Raw genomic sequence first — 22958 nt, 5'->3', positions numbered from 1 at the left:
ACACCAGATCTGAGTCTCGGCTGCAACCTACACCACAGCTCCCAAAAACACCAGATCCTTAACCAACTGAGCGAGGCCAGGGATTGAACCCGAAACCTCATAGTTCCTAGTCAGATTCACTTCTGCTGTACCCTGATGAGAACTCCTTTTTTGGGGGGTGGGGAGGAGAAGACATCTTAAAGCAGAGAAACAGCAGACTCAGCAGCAAGAGTGAAAGTCAAATGATGGTTGGAGGAGTTCCCTTTGTGGCTCAGTGGTAACAAACGAGTATCTGTGAAGATGCAGGTTTGATCCCTGACCTTGCTCAGTGGGTTAAGGATCCAGCATTACTGAGAGCTGTGGTGTAGGTCATAGAAATGGCTCAGATCTGGCATTGCTGTGGCTGTGGTGTAGGCCAGTAGCTACAAGCTCCAATTCAACCCCTAGCCTGGGAACCTCCATATGCTGCAGGTGCAGCCCTAAAAAAAAAAAAAAAAAAAAAAAAAAGACGAAAAAGAAAAAAGAAAAAAAAAGTGGTTGGAATGAAATCTTCAATGTATGAAAAGAAAACAATTGCTCATTTCATTTCTATATCTAGTGAAATGTTTAAGACAGAAGGAAAGTGATCTCAGATGGAAGGTCTGAGCTGGGTAAAGAGAGGTACACAATGACTATAAAATAATACTATTTGTTTCTTGGCTGCACCACAGCATATGAAAATTCCTCGGCCAGTTGAACTCACACCACCACAGTGACCAGAGCTGCTGCCACGACAATGCCAAATCCTTAACCCACTGCACCACAAGGGATAATAGAATTTTAAATGATTCAAATAATTAGAGGAAAAATATAACTTTATGCTATTCATAAAAGATACATCTAAAATATAAGAATACCCTAAGGAACATCAAAGTATGGGGAAAATACATGATGCAAAAACAAACAAGATAAAATTTACACAGTTATATAAAGTCAACTAAAGACTCTAACATGAAAAGTATTGCTTAGGGTAAAATGATGCAAAGCTCAATAAACTAGGATGATATAAAATTTTTAATTTATACATATCTAATAACTTGGCCTCAAAATATATATAGCAAAATTCGCAATTGTGGAGGGAGAGTTTTAACATTCCTCTGTCAATAATTGATAGAAGAAGCAGACCAAAAATGATAGAAATGGATATCATGAATTAAAACATGATCTAATGAATATACCTGGAAAATCTTATGTAATAAAAAATCATAAATTAGATAATATTCTGAACGGGAAGCTTATGAAAGTACTAGATAGCAAAACTTTGGGGTTGCAGCTAAAGCTGTATTTAGGAAGAAACACATAGCCTGAAGTACGTGTAGTAGAAAGAAAGAGGCTGAAAATTAATGAGCTAAGAGTCCATCTCAATGGGTAAGAAAAGGAACAGCAAATCAAGCCCAAAGAAAAAAAAATTTGAAACTACAGGGTATAACGATGCAATAGAAACATTTGCTACACCTTCTTAGCTTCATTATAAATTGAGGAAATGCAAATTAAAACTTTCAGGAAAAACAATTACACCCTCATTATACAAGTAAACAGCAAAAAACCTTTGCAATACCAAGTACTATGGAGGATTTAAAGCAGCAAGGCCTTGGGGTTCCCTCATGGCTCAGCAGGTTAAAGATCCCGAGTTGTCACTGCTGTGCCTTTAGCTGTGGCATGGGTTCACGCCCTGGCCAGGGAACTTCTGCAAGCTGTGGGCATGGCCTAAATAAATAAATAAATAAAGCAATGAGCTCTCTTGCGGATGCTTGCAGGACTAAATTAGTACAACCAATCTGGAAACCAATTTGACATTTTGTCTTAAAGTTGCAAATATACACACCAGATGACTCAGCAATTCCACACGAGGACTATAAACCTGGAGAAATTAGTGTGTGTGGACACCAGAAGACATATCCAGGAGTGTTCATACCATGTAACTCATAATAACTCATAAAGCAAAAAACCTAAATGACCCTCAACAACAGAGAGGGTCATTTTGGTACATTCATACAATGGAATATACTGTGGCAATGTAAATAATTGGGCCACAGCCAAAAAGCTAAAAATGAAAAAATAGACAAACTCAACTAAATTGTTTAGGAAAACATGTATAGGCAGCAGAACTATAAAGAAAGATAAGAGGGAGTTCCCACTGTGGCGAAGCGGAAACGAATCTGACTAGTATCCATGGGGATACCAGTTGGATCCTTCGCCTCCATCAGTGTGTGTGTCGGGGATCCAGCTTTGCCATGAGCTGTAGGCTGGCAGCTGCGGCTCTGATTTGACCCCTAGCCTGGGAACTTCCATGCGGCCCTAAAGACAAGAAATTGATTACCCAAAGAATTCACAGTTATTTTGGGGGTCCTACACTTTTTTTTTTTTTTTTTGGTCTCAACCACAGCATATAGAAGTTCCTGGGCCAGAGCCACAGCAATGACAACACTGGATCCTTAACCCATTGAGCCACCAGGGAACTCCCCTGGCAGCTATATTTTTTCTTTCTTTTTTTTTTTTTTTAGGGACGCATCCACAGCAGCATATGGAAGTTCCCAGGCTATAAGTCAAATCGAATCAAAGCTACAGCTGCCAGCCTACACCACAGCCACAGCAGCATGAGATCAGAGCTGCATCTTCGACCTTCATCACAGCTCACTGCAACGCCGGATCCCAGACCCACTGATCGGGGCCAAAGATCGAACCTGCATCCTATAGATACTAGTTGGATTGGTTTCTGCAACGCCACAATGAACACTCCCAGACAGCTACTTTTTAAGGCAAGGACACACAAGAAACTGGTTAACCCAGCACAGTTCCATGTGTTCACTTTATATTCACTAAACTGTATATAGTTTTCATGTTTCGTGTGTATTTTCCTTTTTGTTTTAATGTGAAAAAGACAAAGAACATACACCTTCAACAATAATGAAGTCTGGGGAGCAGGTAGCCTGAATTACTTTTGGAAGTAGAAATGGAACCCAATATACATTATTGAATTTTAAAAGTTAATGAAAAATCTGTATTGAATCAACAATAAAATATCTAAAGATAATATAAGAAAGGGAATATATGCATGACTGGTCCTACACTTTGCTTTGCTGTACAGCAGAAATTGGCACAAAGTTGTAAGTCAACTATAATTTTAAAAAATACCTGCAGCTTGTAAATCCATTTCCTTCGGAGATAAACGAGGACCTCTTTCACTTCCCGCCTCTAGAGGGCAGTATCGTCACTTGGGCAGGGCGCTCAGGCTGCAGCACGTTAGAATCACTGCTTTTAGAACTCCCCAAGCCCGGAATGTAACCAGACCAATTAATTCAGAATCCCTCCGGAGAGACTCAAGCATCAGTATTTTAAAAGTTCCCTGGGTGATTACAGAGTTCAGCCTGGCCTGAGAGCTACGTTCCAGATTAAGGTAATCATGGGGCTTTAGCTTTTTTCAACCTCCTTTAATTATTTTGTGTGTATATACATGTAACTAGGGGATCCTCATTGGCCGTTTTCCCCACAGGTATTAGGAAGAACAGGAAAAATTAACAAAGAATATCTGTAGAGTAAAAAGTGCTCTCACACCTAATGACAAGGTTGACAGCTTCGTATAATCAGAATCCTGTCTCAAAACAGTTTTAACTCCTTCCTCCTCGTATTCTCACTGAACTCTGAGGTTTGTCTAACATAGTGGCTGCAGTGAAGCTTTAACGGATGTCATCTTCCTTGCTTTGCATTGTTCCGTGAGAGGTCTGTCTTTCTACAGAGTTGATAGTTGCGAGTGAGTTGAACGGTGAAAATTCAAGAAAAACCCTGTAGAAGTGAACGGGTTCATGCGGAAGTGGAAGTGGTTTCGGGGGGTGGTGTTGGAAATGGCAGTGATGAAACATAAGAATTTCAATACCTGGAAAGACGGAGAAAACCAATTTTATGTTTTGATGGCCAGATTTCGGTTCCAATGTACGCATTTTCCAGAAAATTTCCCAATCGTCCTTAATTTGTGTAAGCCCTGAGATTAACAAGATTATGAGATTCCATTATATGTTGCAATCGTGGGCTTACACAACAGCCTAAGCTAGAGAAAACCCCCTTAATCCTAAAATTACTGTATTGGACCGAATACATTGCTCATATGGCTCAGACGATATTAAATACAATGTAATACGGGATAAATTGGGGTGCAGTTTAACTTCTCCATGTTTGCCATGTTTTCTGTTTACTAATTTTTTTAAGTTTTATGCAACAGTGTCGACCCATGGTTTTTACAAACCCAATAGTACAAAAAGTCGTATAGGAAAAAAGGAAGACTTCTCCATCTCTGACCCCAGGGTTCTCCTGAAAGGCAGTCCCTGTGAGCAGTGCCCAGGGGATATGCTTCCAGAGATGGGCTGGGAAGGAAATTCGGTGTGTTCAGTTCCATTTTACAATCTCAGCAAACCAGCAAAGCAGTGTGAGCAAGCTGAGCAAGATATCAAAGCAGCAACATCACAAAATCAAGATACTAAAAATTTTGACTTCATGCACTGCTTCTCTGGACGCTACAGAAAGGTGTGTGTGATCCATAAAAGAAGAAGGAAGACACTGTTCTTTAGAAACGGGGCCCTGGTTGCCAGCTCTGCAGGCAGCGTGGGAAGCCGCCCACCTAGGTCCATCCAGGGCAAGAACTCTGAAAGACCGTTTTAGTAAAAGTTACATCTGGAAGGCTACCCAGGACCCTTGGGCACGTGGGAAACAGTCCTGGCCAGCGGTGGAATGAGGAAGGAGGGATTAGTGAGGGCTCTGCACATAAACTCAGCAGATGAAAAACGGACCAATACTCATGCCAGGAGTGGGGAGAGGGAACTTTCATAGAAAAAAATATAACCACTAACACTCCTTCCCCTAGCAGGTAATGATATTTACATGGGCATAAATAACAAATAGCAAATAACGATTTAAGCCCAAACTGTGGTAGAATGAGAGGACAAGCACAGTAAAGTTGAGGGTAGGAGGTGTGAGGTGGCAGAATCCTTATCCGCAATAATAGGAAGTCAATAAAAAATGTCTGAAGCAGTAGAACAAGACACAGCGGATTAAGCATATTATTTTTTTATTTTTTATTGTATTTTTGTTATTTTTAGGGGCACACCTGCAGCATATAGACGTTCTCAGGCTAGGAGTCGAATCAGAGCTTCAGCTGCCAGCCAACATCACAGCCCCATCAACACCAGATCTGAGCCGAATCTGTGACCTACATACGCGGCAGCTTGTGGCAACGCCAGATCCTCAACCCACTGAGCGAGGCCAGGGATGGAACCTGCATCCTCGCGGGTACTAGTCGGGTTCTTCACCCACTGAGCCACAGTGGGAACTCCTAAGCATGTTAGTTGGAAACACAGACTTAAATACTAGAAGGAGCAGCAGAGGGGATCAGACTGGGCATGGGGGAGGGAAACGTACCGCTGTTTTCATTACCCGAAGCCTTGTAGAGCCAGCGGGCTTTTACAGCAGGTAATGCGTCATTTCGATAAACATAACTTCTTAAATGGGCCTATAGAAAAATTCATATACGTTTAAACATAGATACGATATTCCTAGTCTCCTACAGTAGTTCAGCAGCCCAATTTCTGAGCTGCCAGTTTCTATGGATGCTTCAGCACACAGCTCTTTTTTTTTTTTTTTTTTTTTGCTTTTTCTAGGGCCACTCCTGCGGCGTATGGAGATTCCCAGGCTAGGGGTCGAATCGGAGCTGTAGCCACCCGCCTACACCACAGCCACAGCAACAAGGGATCCGAGCTGCATCTGCGACCTACACCACAGCTCCCGGCAACGCCGGATCCTTAACCCACTGAGCAAGGCCAGGGATCGAACCCACAACCTCATGCTTCCTAGTTGGATTCGTTAACCACTGAGCCTCGACGGGACCTCCTGGGCACAGCTCTTAATAACACACTTAGGCCGGAGAGTAACTGTGTTCATTAGGACAGCCTGTGTTACAATGAAACCACCCTATAAACCCTGAAATGCCAGGGACCTCACGCAATAAAGTCTTACGTCTGATGGAGGGCATGAACTACCCTGTTGCCTGGAACACATGACCTCCAAGGTCACCTCTGCGAAGAAGAATGGACCTGGTCTCTCCTTTTCTTTGGTTACACCTGAACGAATCACAAGGGAGGCTGGGAAACGGGCAGGAGTCCCCGGATTGTTAGGTGAGCATCGTAGAACAATCCGGAAGAGGATCATCCGTGACTGGGCACACAGAAGAGGAAAGGGGGGTGCTGGGGAAGTGAGGAGGGGACAGGTGTTGGACTCTTACTTGCCTCCCCAAGAAATGGGGCTCTAACGCCTCCGACCAGCTCCCTGAGTGCTCGTGAGAGGCCCTAGAATAGGCCTGGGAAGTCGTTTACAGTTCTCAGTCACGAGGCGTTAAATTATCCACAGGCAGACGTGTGCTCTTTGCCAAACCCTTGTTCTGTAAGCACGTTTATTATCAGCATATTGCATTACTGCTGGGAGAAAGTTTCCGTATTTCTTTTGCTTTTAAAGGTCTTAACTAAGGGTTGTAAATTGAGTAGCTGCGTGGAAAAAAAAAAAAAAAAGATTCCTTTGAGAAATGCAGTCAGAGGGTCGTGAGGCACCTGTCTCTTCCGGTGCCCTCTGCCCCTGCCAGGGTCAGAGGCTCGGTGCCATCCTCCACACAGTGAGCCTGGACGCCATCATTCCCGCCCTGTAGGTGCATTTGCCAGTGACGCTGTTTGCCTAAATCTCTAGCATACTTCTTATCTTCCCAATGCAGAAATAGTCTTCTTTTGTCCCATCTTTATAATTCTCAAAAGCTACACATGTCATTTAGCCTCTGTACATTTTACTCTTTGCTAAGCCCGTTTTTTTTTTTTCCCCCTTTAATGACAAAAAGGATCTCGAACAGGAAAGTAAGATATACTGGTGTCAACTAGAGAAAAATTATCCATTTGAATCTACACCCTGGCTCACTGTGATCATCTAAGATCTTGTGGAACATACACAATGTTGCATAATCCGTTTCCTTAAATGTGCCTTCTGATGTTGCTATCGAATAGGACCTCTGTGGCTCCCTGAGATGCAAGCCACTTCCAAAGTGGAATGCCACATTTGAAAAAGTAGCCTTGGAGTTCCCTGGTGGCTTGGCAAGTTAAGGACTTGGCATGGTCACTGCTGTGGCATGCGTTGCTGCTGTGGCTCAGGTGTAATCCTTGGCCCCAGAACTTCTGCATGCTGAAAGTGTGGAAAAAAAAAAAAAAGAAAGAGATGAAAACAAGAAAAAGCCTGAAGAACCAAACCTGCTCTTCTCTGCTTCAGTCCCGAAGCCACACCTGTCACTTCTGCTTACAACCTGTTGGTTAGAACTGGTCACATGACCTCAACCATGTAGCAGAGGCAGCACCATCTTATTTCGTACCAGGAAGAGGAAACTTCAATGGGATTTGGTGACACGGTGTCTGTCTTAACAGCGAAATACAGAGACCTCCTGGGACCTCACAGCCAAACGTCACAGGTTGATATGGGAACGCAGCAGGAAGGGCTTCAGGATAGAAATCCCAGAGCAAGTGACAGTAACGAGATACCTTTTCTTTTATACCCTGTGTATCCAGTGTTTCTGGAAACAAAGTGGATTAACACTTGCCGTTGTCTTAATACACAGAGTGCAGGCAAAGCGCAGAGATGCTGAGTAGTTCACGTCCAGACGGCTGCACTAAAGCAGATCCCACAACACAGCTTTTGATGTCCTAGTGGGTATACAAGCTATGTTTACACTATTCTGGTGTCCATGGAGTGTGAAATAGCATTATGTCTAGAAAATGTACACACCCGATTTTTTTTACAAGTTTATTTATTGACATTGCATAATAATGGAGATACAGGTCAGGGTTTTAACCTTTTCTGTTGTTGTTGTTGGAGAAAACAGTGAGTTTCACTTGAAGATCCTCCAGTATTTAGTATAGGATTGTCATATGATCCAGCAATTCTAAGTTTACAACCCAAAGATTTGGAAACTGGGACTCGGATACTGGGTGTTAATTTTCAGAGCAGCGCCGTTCGTCATAAGCCGAATGTCTACCAAAGGAAGCACGGAGCAATAAGATGTGATATGCATGTAACATGGAATATGGTCCGTCTCAGAAGTCCTGACAGCAGCTGCAGCACAGATGGAACACCTGATTTTAAAAGTACTTGTTACGGAGTTCCCGTCGTGGCGCAGTGGTTAACGAATCCGACTAGGAACCATGAGGTTGCAGGTTCAGTCCCTGCCCCTGCTCAGTGGGTTAACGATCCGGCGTTGCCGTGAGCTGTGGTGTAGGTTGCAGATGCGGCTCGGATCCCGAGTTGCTGTGGCTCTGGCGTAGGGCAGTAGCTACAGCTCCGATTCAACCCTTAGCCTGGGAACCTCCATATGCCGTGGGAGCGGCCCAAGAAATAGCAACAACAACAACAACAAAAAATAAATAAATAAATAAATAAATAAAAGTACTTGTTACTAAACAAATGCTACCCATCAGTTGACAACACAGCGTTGCCACAGATCTACAACATGTAAACAACATAGTATCTGCACAGTGAAATCAAATGAAACAATAAAACGGAGGATGTCTATATTCCGGGCAAAATTTAGCTCTTCTCTGGTGGTTACAAAGGCAGCTTAGAGCCGTGGAATAAAAAAAGCTAGGTCCCATTCCGCATCCTGACCATTAACTGGAAAACATTCGAGCAAGTCAGGCGCCTGCTGGATCTCAGTTAAGTTCTCCGCCTGCAGAAAGGGAAAAATACCCTTGTTCTCCCCAACTCCAAGGCTATTGTAAAGTCAAGTGAGAGGGTGCATGGACGTGTCTTGTGCTGATAAAGTGCTACATTTTGGGGGGCCACACCCATGGCATGGGGAAGTTCCTGGGCCAGGGATCAAACCCGTGCCACAGCAGTGACCTGAGCCACAACAGTGACAACACTGAATCTTTAACCACTGGGCCACAAGGGAACTCTGATTGATAGACTGCTGTTTTCAGTTGATGGGGATTTTTGTTGTTGTTTGGTTTTACCAATTAGCTTCTTTTTATGTACCTCACCGTGTTAACAGTTATGCTCTCCAAATCAGCAATAAATGAGGCCAACCGAATTTGACCTGTGGCATCTCCTTGTAATGGTTCCTCTTTCTGTTTAATGTTTTAGATGCAATAAACATAGCGATGAGATGACAATACCTGCATTTTCTCCTCCTTGGTGTAAAGTATTAGGCAGAGACAAAACCCTCACATACGTGAACCCCATGAACGTGTTGTTTTTGCTCCAAGTCTAAATGTGGTCTAAAGAAAACAATGAGGGTAATTTCTCTGTGTTTTTACTTTCTATATTACTGAGGTAGGCAGTAAAAACCATAGTATCTAACATATATTACTGAGGCTTACACCACAGCCACAGCAACTCGGGATGCTTAACCCACTGAGTGGAGCCAGGCATCGAACCTGCATCCCCGTGGATACCAGTTGGGTTCGTTACTGCTGAGCCACACCAGGCACGCCTCAGAAATGTTTTATTAGGGTTTATGTGGTTGAATCAGAAAACAAAAAGTCATAAGGTGTAACTGGTCAGATGCTGCTTCTTTTGCTCTTCATCTGTTATACCCTCCCCCGTGCCATCTTTTTCCTGACAATGTATTATTTTAGGATTCATTGGGTACAAGAGGCAGGACAATGTATTCCTGTCTCAATGCATGAGACACACAAGCGGTCAGATTGTGTGACTCATGGAGCTTCTCCCCATCTGGGACTTTACCATGTGCTGTGTCATCACACGGGTTCTTCCCTCCCCATGTTTCCTGCCCGCCGGCAGGTAGATGAAGAGGTGGAATCCCGTTCCAGTTTGCTGCGTTGTGTTTTGCAAGAACCCTTCACCGGCGGGATTGTTCAGTTCTATCAGAAAATCCACAGCATTTATAACGACTGGGAGTTTGGGGGTGGTAGGTGCACATTATTGCCTTTAGAATGGGTAAGCCATGGGGGCTACTGTACAGCACAGGGGACTCTGTCCACTCTCTTGAGGTAGAGATAGACCATGATGGAAGATAGTATGAGAAAAAGAATATATATATGAATGACTGGGTCACTTTGCTGTAGAGCAGAAATTGGCACAACTTTGTAAATCAACTATACTTTAATACAAGAAAGGGTTTTTTTTGTTTGGTTGGTTGGTTTTTTTTGGGGGGTTGTCTTTTTGCCTTTTTCTAGGGCTGCTCCCACGGCGTATGAAAGTTCCCAGGCTAGGGGTCTAATCAGAGCTGTAGCCGCCGGCCTACACCACAGCCACAGCAACGTGGGATCCAAGCCACATCTGCGACCTACACCACAGCTCACGGCAGCGCCAGATCCTTAACCCACTGAGCGAGGCCAGGGATCGAACCTGCAACCTCATGGTTCCTAGTTGGATTTGTTAACCACTGAGCCATGACGGGAACGCCAAAGAAAAGTTTTTAATATAATTCAAGGGTTGCTAAGTAGCGACATCTCACTCTAGGTCTCCTTTACTTATGACCTGCAGAACAGCTATAAAAGGAAACTTCCCTTCATCAAAATGTGGTCAACCTGCCTTGGGGGTGGATGGTAACCACTTCTAGCTTTGGGGTCCACCCGCTCTCTGTTGCGCTACTCAGACTCACCACAAAAGACAACCAGACAACCTGCAAACAGATGAAAGTGGGCCATGCTGGTGGGTTGCTGGGGACAGAGGAAGGATTACATTTGACAAGGGGGGAGGTGGCTCCCGTGATGGCCCAGCCTCTCTGCCCAGAATCCGCCTTCAGAGGAAGCAGAGGGCAGAGAAAGGAAGTGCTTTGCTCAGCTACACCCAGTGTGGACAGGTGTCTCAGAGGGATGGGCTGCTTCATTCCTTAGTTTATAACAAACTCATTTCTCAGGGTGCAGACTAAATGCCTTGGCTTGCATTTTAAATACACCCAAAACTTTGTAATAACCCGTAAAGGAAAAGTACCTGAAAAAAAGAATATATGTATGTGAATATATATATGGGTGTGTGTGTTTATATGTATGTATATATGTGTGTGAATCACTGCCTTGTACCACTGAATCTAACACGATATTGTACATCAGCTCGACTTCAGTAAATAGTAAGCCTGAAAAAATAAATAAGTGCAAATCAATCCCAGCAGTTGACCAAATTACATAATATATAGATGATAGACAGGAAACAGAACAATCAATAGATGACTCTTTAGATAGGCAGACATGTATATCGATAAATGAGACAGACAGGCAGACAGACAGATAGATAGATACTAGAGAGAGAGAGGGAGAGAGAGAGAGAGAGAGAGAGAGAGAGAGATCGATAGGAAAACAAGCCAGACACAAACCTAGTACAACTGCCATCCCTTCTTTTTCTGCCATTTATCCAAGATTCAATAATTACAATTGCCATTAATCCAAGATGCCACTCATGCCTGACCGTCTCCAAAATTATAACGTTGTTTTGCACCCCATCAGTTCCCCATTTAACTACAACTTACCTTAGGCGAGCTGTGTTTGTAGGTCAAAAATGAGCAATGTAATATTGGCAGTTTCATATGTTCCAGCTCCTGTCACTCTGCTGGCTTATACAAGTGTTTCACACATGTTACCTTGCGTACTCTTTGCAGCACTGCCTGAGGAGGGCCTCTGTGGTGGCACACTCCTACCTACACCCTTGGGTAATGCCCTCCCCTGAGGGTGGCCTGAACCTGCAGAGCTGCTTCTCACGGAGAGAATACAACAAAAGTGAGGAGACCTCCCTTCAGAGATCAGGTTACAAAAGGCTGCAACTTCTGAGCTGCTCAGACTTTCTCTCTGGCTCTTCTTTCGCTCTGAGGAAGCCAGCTGCTGCGTTGTGAGAGCAGAGCAGAGAGGCCCCCTGGCAAGGAACAGAGGCTGCCCCCCTGCTGGTGGCCCTTCAGGGATTTGTGATGGTCAGTTGTATGTGTCGGCCTGGCCAGACTATTCAATGAAACGCTCATCCAGGTGTTACCGTGAAGGTATTTTGAAGATGGAATGACCACATCAAGTCAGTTGACTTTATGCCAAGGAGATATTCCTGGATAATCTAGGTCAGATTCAATGAACTGAAAGCCTTAAAAACAGAGCTGAGGTTTCCCGGAGGAGATGGAGTGTAGCATCAACTCCAGCCGGAAAGATTACACCTGCCTTTCTGACAGCCTGCCTTATAGATTTCAGACTTACCTGGCCAGCCACCGCAGTTACCTGAGGCAATTCCTTGCACTATCTACACCTAGAGACAGATGGAGATGTGGATGCTGATTGAGTGGGGGTGCAGGTGCAGCACCCACAGCCACCCATACCTGAGGATCCAGGTGTAGATGTGGCCACGGACATGGACAAAGCTATATGCTACGGACTCTGTTTCCTGGTGGAGCCCAAACTTATACAGACCTGAATCCAGTCAACAACCACTAAGTGAGCTTGGGTGTGGATCCACCACATGTCCAACCTTCAGATGAGCTGCAAGCCACCAACTTGATTGCCGGCGTATGAGAGATATTCAGCTAAGCTATATCTGGATTCTTAGAGAAACTAGGAGATGATAAATGTTGTTGGGTTAAGCTGTTGTCATGATAATTTGATACCCAGCAACAGCTAACTAATACAGCCATCACTTCAGACTGTGCAGGATGTGGCCTTCCCCAAGGCAGTTAGCTAAGAGGCCAGGAGGAAGGGACCTTTTTCTATTTTATGCAAAGGAAATCCTGTGGGATGGCAATGGCCCTGAGTTGAGGATAAGGAGAGGATGGGTCTCTTCATTTTACTAATGAAAAAATAAACTCCTGGGAGACTCAGTCTCAGGGAGATTAAGCATCTTACCCAGTGTCAAGAGCCAGGATTAGGAACCAGGAATTGAGTTCCAGTCTAGATTTTTCTAGTAAGCTATTCGCCACCTAGATTCCTGGGTCTATATCCCTACGCTGCCCTGTGGCACTGGTGGTCCCCACTGTGGTGCTCTTGCTTTTTGACACAGCAGAATGAACCTCATCTTGTCCATTTTCTGCTCCAGATGATGAGTCAGTCTTTTTTTTTTTTTTTTTTCTCAGAATACTCTGATTGCTTTCATGAGAAAGTTGTATTAGAAGCCACAATCTGGGTGTCATTGCTTCTTGGTCTTTCTGTTTTTGTTTTGTTTTGTTTTGTTCAATGGCCACACCCACGGGTCACAGAAGTTCTGGGTCAGGGATCCAATCCAAGCTGCAGCTGCAACCTCGGCCACAGCTGCAGCAATAGTGGATCCTTGACCCACTTTGCTACAGCAGGAACTCTGCCGCTTGGTCTTTTTGATGGACAGAGCTAGGAACTATTTTTTAAGAGAAAAAAAAAAGATCATAAGACTATTCTGATATATTTCATTCAAATTTCATATTAGAAGGTTTTTATTTAACGTCTTTAATTTTATGCTTTCTCTTACGCTAGAAATCTTGATTTCTAGTGACCGTCCAATAAATATGTATTTGCTTTACATTAATAACAAATAATGGTCTCATAATAACAATATTAATATTACTACTAATAGTAAGAGTTTTGAATGAAGATTTATTGGCTCCTCTTTTGATCCTCAGAACAATTTTTCCTAGAGCTGTAGACTCAAAATATTGTTTCCAGTTACACCAAGGAGGTTTTTTCTGTGTGGTTCTGCTACAACCGGATAGAGACAGGGTTAATTGCTCTCGGTTTTTAGGAATTGCTTTTTATCTGACTTCTATTTCATTAGTTAAACTACACGACACAAGTGCATGTTTCTGAACTGAGCAGGACCCTGTGAGGCCCTCCCAGAATAGACCTCCCCCTACTCAAGTCCGCTGCCTGCCTTTTGTCTATAGAAAAACTTTAGTCAAAGAAGCCCTATAATCAGAGAAGTGAGAAAATACAGAGAAAAAGGAAAACAGTCCAGCAAGGCAAAATAGGAATATAGCCATTTAAAGAAGTCAAGGACCTTTTAGTTAGTTCTTCTTTAAGGACTATAGATAAGAGTTCCCGTCGAGGCACAGCAGAAACGAAACTGACTAGGAACCATGAGGTGGCTGGTTGGATCCCTGGCCTTGCTCAGTGGGTTAAGGATCCAGCGTTGCTGTGGGCTGTGGTCTAGGTTGCAGAGGCGGCTCGGATCTGACACTGCTGTGACTCTGGCGCAAGCTGGCAGCTGCAGCTCCGATTTGGACCCCTAGCCAGAGAACCTCCATCTGCTGTGGGTGCGGCTCTAAAAGGACAAAAGCCAAAAAAAAAAAAGGACTATAGATAATATTCTGAGCCGTGTCCTTGGAGCTGTTTTGCAGGTGCTGAAGCCCCACTGGGTGGAAGACGTCAACTATCTGCTGCCCACAAGCACGGAGACCTCAGACCACGTGGGACCAGAAGGTTGATGATGCTGACTCCCAGTGACCTCACCACCAACCAATCAGGAAAGTGTCCGTGAGCTGATCACGCCCTCCTCCTCCAACGAACGCTATCAGACCCCTCACTTCCCCCTCAAGGGCGCAGCATCCTTGAGGCACTCGCCTGCTGTATCACCTCGCCTGGCAGTGAAAGCTACTTTTTCTGTTTCCTTCAACTCTTTCTCTACATTTCCATTTGGCATCGGTGTACAGAGGCTGCTGCTATTTCAGCAACTGTTCCAAACAGAACTATATACTAAATATATTCATGGAAGCCGTCCCTGCAGCCTGTCTCGTCCACACCAGTACACGGATGACCATCGTTGTAAGTTCTGTACATCCTTCTAGCCTTTCTGAAAACATGAGCAAATACGTGTATTTATACGAGGAGGAATACGCCCTAAGCGTTGTTCCATAGCTTGTGTTTCTCCCTTAACGACAAGATACAGCCTGTAGATGAGACCCACATCTGTAAGGAGAAACCATCCCCGCTCCTTCTCACTTATTCGGAGTGATCCCTTGGGGGGATGGTCCCTGCTTCGTGCACGGAGCCTTCAGATGGACACCTGGATGGCTTCCAGCACTCTCTAATTTCATCGCTGATTCTCACCAGATAGACCCAAGGGGACTTTCTCTCTCCACCCACCTCCCAGCATAGAGAATGAGACGGAGCTTCAGCCCAGATCCCACGTCCCTTGTTCACAACAAGACCTCCACTCCACGCACATTTTGACCCAAGTCAGTTAAGAGAGAGAAAGTCACTGTCCCCACCTCCTCGCCTCTGCGGCAAGCCATCCTCCCTCCCTCCGGGGTTCCTCGCCTCCCGCGCTGCTGAAAGGGCTCTTGTCAAGTTCCCACGGTGGCGCCCCTGCTGCTTGGTCCCGTGGACCAGGCTCAGGTCATCTTCTCCAGGAACTTGGGCTACGTTTGCCCTGCTGGCCTTTTGCCCTGTCTCCTTGGCCCCTGTGACAAAGGACCCTGTGGGTACTCCTGGCCAGTCCCTTCCTTCAAGCTCTGCCTGTTCCTCCCAGTTCTTAACCACATCCTCTTCTATTTTTTTAAATTTTTAAAATTGAAGAATTCGATTTACAATGTTGCGTTAGTTTTGGCTATACAGCACAGTGATTCGTATATACATGTTCTTTTTCAGATTCTTTTCCATTATAGGTTATTCCAAGACATACATTGCCTATAGTTCCTTATGTCATACCGTAGATCCTTGTTTTTTATCTCGTGTGTGTGTGTGTGTGTGTGTGTGTGTGTGTGTGTGTGTAGTAGTAGTTTGCATCTGCTAATCCCAAACTCTTAACTTCTCCCTCCTCCTCCCCTTTCCCCTTTGGTAACCATAAGTTTATTTTCTAAGTCTATGAGTCTGTTTCTGTTTGGTAAACAAGTTCATCTGTATTATCTTTTGGAGCCTACATATAAGTGATATCATATGGAATTTGTCTTTCTCTTTCAGACTTACTTCACTTAGCATGATCATCTCTAGGGCCATCCATGCTGCTGCAAATGGCATCATGTCATTCTTTTTTAGGACTAAGTAATATTCCATTGTATATGTGTACCACATCTGCTTTATCCATTCCTCTGCCAGTGGACATTTAAGCTGCTGAAATGTCAATGGACGCTTACATTGTATTGGAAGAGGGCTGCTATGGGCATTGGGGTGCATGTATCTTTTCAAATTAGAGTTTTCGTCTTTTCCCGATATATGACTAGGATCATATGGGAGTTCTATTTTCAGTTTTTCGAGGAACCTCCACACTCTTCTCTATAGTGGCTGCCCCAGCTTACAATCCCACCCACAGTGTGGGAGGCTTCTTAACCACATCCTCTTCTTATCTAACTATGGTTCTTGGGGACTTTCATTCATTCTTACTGTTTCTTCTATGATCTCAGTTCCTAGATTTAGGTCTCCAGCCGTGATGTTTCTCCTGATGCTTCTCCTGGGCTCTCAGACCTATACAGACAACCACATCCCAGAAGCTCCACTGGGGCAGCCCCACCTATTACAAACTCTCTCTGTCCAAACCAATGAAATAACTTTATATTTTAAGGCAGGACAAGAAAAAATTAAACATAAAACTCTCTCTGTGTTTTTTTTTTTTTATGTGGGGGGACTCCCCCTCCCTCCCTACTGTGCAGTGTGCTTCTGCCTTACTCATTAACCAGGGCTCCCCACAGACGGGAGTGCCTGCTCCATGGTAAAGATCAAGGTTTCCTTTCTTCCAAGGCTAGCAATGTCACTTCTCAAAACAATAGCCTTCTTTCCTGGTTCTGCAGGGTGTCATGGTGACCTGCGGCTCACTGTATACCCATTTACCTGAGCTGGGAACCTTGGTGAACTTTATGTAAAATACCTGTCCTTTACTTTGATAGATGATCCTTTGTCTTGAAAATGTGCGTGACGGAGCCTTTGACTTCTAACAGGTGGAACAGCTCCCAGAGCTTTCTGAGAACCTGCTTCTGGGGTTATAACCCTCAGTTTGGCTCCAGTAAAGTTCCTTTTTTTTTTCTTCTTAACATGATAGTTAATTAAATTTTCATCGACGGAACTGACACTCAGTATCTTCTCTCCTCCTTTTGTATTTTCTATCCCAAAACAGGGAACCGCTGTCCACCACGTTGCCCAGCCCAAAACCCTTGGTATCATCCCACTGGCCTCCTTTTCTTATTCCCTGTGTTTAATTAGTCGTCCAGTTCTAGGCATCTCACTCCTTAAACAGCTCCATTATCCCATGGCTTTGGTCATGTCCTCTTGTGTAAATTTACTATCATGGATTTCCTGGCTTCTAGTTTTACTTGCTTTTAACCTAACCTATGTAGAAAATCCAAGGCATGATTTTATTTGTTTGAACCTTTATTTTTTTCTTTTAGGGCCACACCTTCGGCATATGGAAATTCCCAGGCTAGGGGTCGAATCAAAGCTGCAGGTGCTGGCCTACACCACAGTCACAGCAACGTCAGATCTGACCTGAATCTTCGACCTACACCACAAGTCATGGCAACACCAGATCCTTAACCCACTGAGCAACGCCAGGGATTGAACCTCCATCCTCACGGATTCTTGTCAGGTTCATAACACACTAAGCCACAATGGAAACTCCTTGTTTATAGGTTTTTTAAAAAGTGACAAATTCCTAGGTACACAGGACCTAAAATTTATATATTTGGCCCTTTGTGCTTCCACATAATTTTTAAGTTCATGTTGTCAAGTTCTATAAAAAGCCTTGCTGGAGTTTTTGTTGGGAGTTCACTGAATATATAGATGAATTTTGAAAGAAATGACACTCTACAACACTGTATTTTTTCAAACATGAATGTGATATATCTCTCTATGTATTTAATTCTTATCTTGCTCTTCAATAAAGATGTATAATTTTCTTTTTTTTTTTTTTTGCTATTTCTTTGGGCCGCTCCTGCGGCATATGGAGGTTCCCAGGCTAGGGGTCTAATCGGAGCTGTAGCTGCCAGCCTACGCCAGAGCCACAGCAACGCAGGATCCGAGCCGCGTCTGCAACCTACACCACAGCTCACGGCAACGCCGGATCCTTAACCCACTGAGCAAGGGCAGGGACCGAACCCGCAACCTCATGGTTCCTAGTCGGATTCGTTAACCACTGCGCCACGACGGGAACTCCAAGATGTATAATTTTCTTCATCAGCATCTTATATATTTTTGGTTAAATTAGTCCTAAATAGCTTATAGTTTGTGCTGCTGTTACTAAAGGAACTTTTGAAATTATTTTCTTTTAAAATCTTTTTATTTTGAAATAATTGTATATTCAAGAGAAGTTGCAAAAATAACACAGGGAAGTAGTAGTATTACTTTTTAAGTGGTTATTATTGGGCTGTTACTGGCTTATGTATACAGATCTTTTATCCAGCCACCATGATGAGCTCTTGGCTGTTCAGTAGACATTTCAACAGAACACTGCAAATCAACTATAATGGAAAAAATAAAAATCATAATAAAATAAATAAATAAAAATTAAAACAAAAAAACCTGTGAAAGCAAGCCTCCTTGTCTTGGTGGGGTTTTTTTGCTTTTTTTTTTTTTTCTCCCTTCCCTTCATTTCTGGCTGCACCCACAGCATATGGAAGTTCCCAGGCCAGGGATTGAGGCTGAGCCAGAGCTGCAACCCATACCACAGCTCCAGCAATGCTGGATCCTTAACCCACCGAGCCAGGCTGGGGATGGAACCAGCACCTCCACAGAGACAAGCTGGGTCATTCACGCGTTGCACCACAGCAGGAACTCCTTGTCTTATTTCTTACACTCTTTCTTCTTTTTTTCCTTGCTTTTTTAGGGCCGTACCTGTGGCGTATGGAAGGTCAAAGACTATGGGTTGAATTGGAGCTATAGCTGCTGGTCTACACCACAGCCACAGCAACACCAGATCTGAGCCTCATCTGTGAACTCTACCACAGCTCACAGCAATGCAGGATCCTTAACCCACTGACCAAGGCCAGGGATCAAGCCCAAGTCTCAAGGGTACTAGTCAGGCTCGTTATGGGAACTTCCTAAAGCAGAGCTTCTTAATTTCAGCACTATTGACTCCACAGGGAGTGTAGCAGGATTCCTGGCCTCTCCCACTAGAGGCTGGATGCCAGAGCACAAAGCCCACACCTCCACCCTCACCCTCCCCTGCAGGTTTGGACAACTCATTCATCTCCAGATGTTGCTAAATATCCTCCAAGAAGCAGCATTGCCTCTGTTCCAGTCCAGAAACACTCCTTGAAAATATGTTCTTACATGTCATCGCGAAGCTTGATTTTTGCTGTAAGCTTTGTGTGCATATCAATTAGGGTTTAGGGTTACAAACAACAGAGACTGTCAGCCTAAACGTACTACAAAAGCGACAGCAACAAAGAGATATCCCATTTCTAGCAGAATCGATGGAGAGGCTGAAAAAAGCACGCTTACAGAACAGGCATGAGCCAAGGAGGCTATGTGGGAACCCGGGGCCCTGGGAACTTTCCAAGAGCAGCCTGGCGAGGGTGCTGGCCAGATGCTTCTGCCCTTGCCACCTGACAGAGCCCCAAACGAAGTGGTGAAACCCATTCCTGATCAAGGTCACGGGTAGAGTACCCAACTGGCTAGGCTTAAGTCACCAAGCCGCTGAGGGTAGGAGGGCCAGGATCTGGCCTTTGAAGGTTCTAAAGTGGTAGATGGAGACTCACAGAGACTCACGGAAGGTGGATTCTCCAGGAACTCCCGCCTGCCAAGAGCATGACCAAAAAAAAAAGAAAGAAAGGTGGATTTCCCTAATGCAGGAAGGAGAGGAGGATGGTGGGCAGCCTAAAACTATGTGCAAATACTGAGATGTAAAAGATAACCATGGGGATGGGAATGCTATAAAATTTGGTTGTGATGACCACTGTACAACAGTAAATGTAATAAAATTCATTGAACAATAAAAAAAAGATAACCAAATGGAGTATAATGGCCTTTGTCGGGTTACGGAAATATTTTCAAAGCCTAATTTGTTTGTTTGTTTGTTTTGCATCAAGGGCAGGATGGTTAGTTTGATATGTCAACTTAGCTAGAGTCCCCAGTTATCCCATCAAACCCTAATCCGGTGTTGCGGTGGAGCTATTTCCTAAGTGTGGTTAGTGGAGCCAGTTACACTCCACGGAAGTCGTCTCTGGCTGGATGAGAGAGGAGCTTAAGAGCCTACTGAGGTTTCCTAGGGAAGAATGAATTCTGCCTCCAGATGGTCACATCAGCTCTTGACTGAGTTTCCCGCCCGCTGACCTGCCCTACAGATTTCAGACTTGCCAGCCCCTACAGTCACCTAAGCCAATGGCTTGAAATAAATCTGTGTGTGTATCCAGTTAATATGGAGCTTTGAGTAGAAATACTCAAATTTCTGTTTCTCTGGAGAACTCTAATAACAAAAGACACTGAACTTTAATGAATTTTTTTTTTTGCTTTTTAGGAAACATGGAAGTTTCCAGGCTAGATGTCAAATCGGAGCTACAGCTGCCGGCCTACACCACAGCCACAGCAATGCAGGATCTGAGCCACGTCTGTGACCCACACCACCGTTCACAGCAACACCGGATCCTTAACCCACTGATAGAGGCCAGGGATCAAACCCACATCCTCATGGATACTAGTTGGATTCATTACCCTGAACCACCATGGGAACTCCATATTAAATATTTTATCTTGCTTTTGATAAGAATCTTTTCTTCCCCTTGGGGGAAGAGGCAACCAGTTTTCCCCTATCATCTGTTCTTTCTTCCATAGCAGTAAGTCTCCAGGGGACACATGGCCGCTCCGTGCTCTCCCCAGGTCCCTTGCATCCAGACGGGGTGATGTGACCAAGTTCTGGCTGATGAGCTGGGCTGTGAAGAACTATGTACAATTTCCACGTCTTGTCCTTGAAGGCGGGGGGGGGGGGGTAGAAGGGCACACCCTCCTCTTGAACGTTTCTCCTTCTTACTACGCAGAGTATATCATGAAGGCAGGTGCTGGAGCAGCCATCCAGACCACTCCATGGATGCCGTGTGCCGAAGGTGGCAAGGCAATGATGGATTCTAGGCCATTACTGGCCATGCGTCACCACACCAACTTAGACCACCATCCAGAGTTTTGTGTACGACAAAATTCTGTCTTATTAAAATTTCTGGGTTTTATCTTCTTCATTTTTTTGGCGATAGTTGACGTCCAATGTTGTGTTGGTTGCAGGTGTACAGCAAAGTGATTTAATTGTACAGATACATGCTTTCATTCTTTTTCAGGTTCTTTTCCCGTTTGGGCTCTCACACGGCAGTGAATAGATGCTCCTGTGCTATACGATAGGTCCTTGTTACTGTAAGTACACAGGGGTGTGTATATGCCACTCTCAGACTCCCAATTTCTCCTGCCACCAGTGTTTCCCCTTTGGTAACCATAAGTTTGGTGTTAAAGTCTTTGAGTCTGTTTCTGTTCTGTAAATAAGTTCTTTTGTACCATTTTTTCATTAGAGTCCACATATTAGTGATCTCATTTCATACTTGTCTTTCTCTGTCTGACTTACTTCACTTGGTAGGATAATCTCTAGGGCCATCCATGTTGCTGCAATTGGCATTATTTCATTCTTGAGTAATATTCCATTGTATATACGGACCACATCTTCTTTCTCCTGTTCTCTGGTCATAGACATCTGAGTTGTTTCCATGTCTTGGCTCTTGCATACAGTGCTGCAATGAATATTTTTTTATTATCTCACAGCTCTGCAGGCAAGAAGTCGGAATACGCGGGACCAGGCCCTGCTAAGAACCTCACACTGTCGCAAGGTATTAGCCAGGCTGGATCCTTATCTGAACGTTTTGGAGAGGAATCCACTTCCAAGTTCATCCAGGTTGTTGGCACATTCTGTTCCTCGACACCGTGGGGCTGAAGTCTCACGTCCATGCTGCCTGGGTGTACGACTATAAATATAATAACAGTCATTGAGGGTTTTTTTTTTTTAAGGCAGAGCAGAAATAAAGTGTGACATCAGCAGTTCCCTTCACACTGGCCTGTGAATTTCTCCGTCCACAGAGAGTTGTGACCAAACCCAGGACTGTCCATGACTGTGTGAAATCCTTCCCCAGGTGTACTATCCCACGTCACAGAGCTAAAAGGTAGGCCTTCAAAGGAGTCACTTAAGTAGAAACCACACAAGTAACACGCCCAGGGCTGTTGTTTGAGTCCTAGGTGGGTCTGGTCTGCGTGTTTGTGCCTAATGGCCAATGATTCTACAAACCGTGACAAAACATGCTTCTTATCAGGCACCTGCGGCCACTCCCGACTCTGGGTTGACAGATGCTCCAGCCTCTTCTCTCATTGCTTGAATAGCACTGTGGGCCTGAGGGTTTCTTTGGGACACAGTCAACAGAGAGGAAGACTGGAATGCAACCATCAGCCTCCTGTACAGCAGTGAGGACTGGGCTACACCCATATGAAGACAACTTTCGTTAGGGCTTTTGGCAGAAATGCTTGACGTGCTGCCTTCCTGTCTCAGGCGAGAGGCCAGGAGTACCAGACAGGAGAGGGGCCTCAGATGCACAGGTCCAATTTCCTTCTTTTTTTTTTTTTTTTGTCTTTTTTGCCTTTTCTAGGGCCACTTCCCGAGGCATATGGAGGTTCTCAGGCTAGGGGTCTAATAGGAGCTGTAGCCACCGGCCTACACCAGAGCCAGAGCAACTCGGGATCCGAGCCGCATCTGCAACCTACACCACAGCTCACAGCAACGCCGGATCCTTAACCCACTGAGCAAGGGCAGGGACCGAACCTGCAACCTCATGGTTCCTAGTCGGATTCGTTAACCACTGCGCCACGACGGGAACTCCCAATTTCTTTCTTGTAGAGACAGTGAAACTGAGTGAGACCTGACTTGTCTACAGGAGACACCAGAAACAAGGGCTTTTTATTCATTTCTCTATACTTGACTTAATATCACACAAAGGTGTCAATCAGGTATCCGCTAATAAAAATAAAATAAATTAAAAATGATAGGGAAATGAAAAAAAAAAAAACTGGGAAAAAAATCCTTTCCCC

General features: G+C 44.5%; 1 long non-coding RNA gene across 1 annotated transcript; it reads left to right on the top strand.

The window, feature by feature from the left end:
- On the top strand, positions 3275-22474 carry LOC102166913. The gene is made up of 4 exons (XR_002338076.1): positions 3275-3415; positions 11648-14747; positions 21176-21248; positions 21648-22474. It is a non-coding gene; the product is annotated as an uncharacterized LOC102166913 (long non-coding RNA).

Source organism: Sus scrofa, chromosome 13 (assembly GCF_000003025.6).
Source record: "Sus scrofa isolate TJ Tabasco breed Duroc chromosome 13, Sscrofa11.1, whole genome shotgun sequence".
Taxonomy (NCBI): Eukaryota; Metazoa; Chordata; class Mammalia; order Artiodactyla; family Suidae; genus Sus; species Sus scrofa.
The sequence above is the reverse complement of the archived record's forward strand: the minus strand, read 5'-3'. Positions and strand labels throughout refer to the sequence as shown.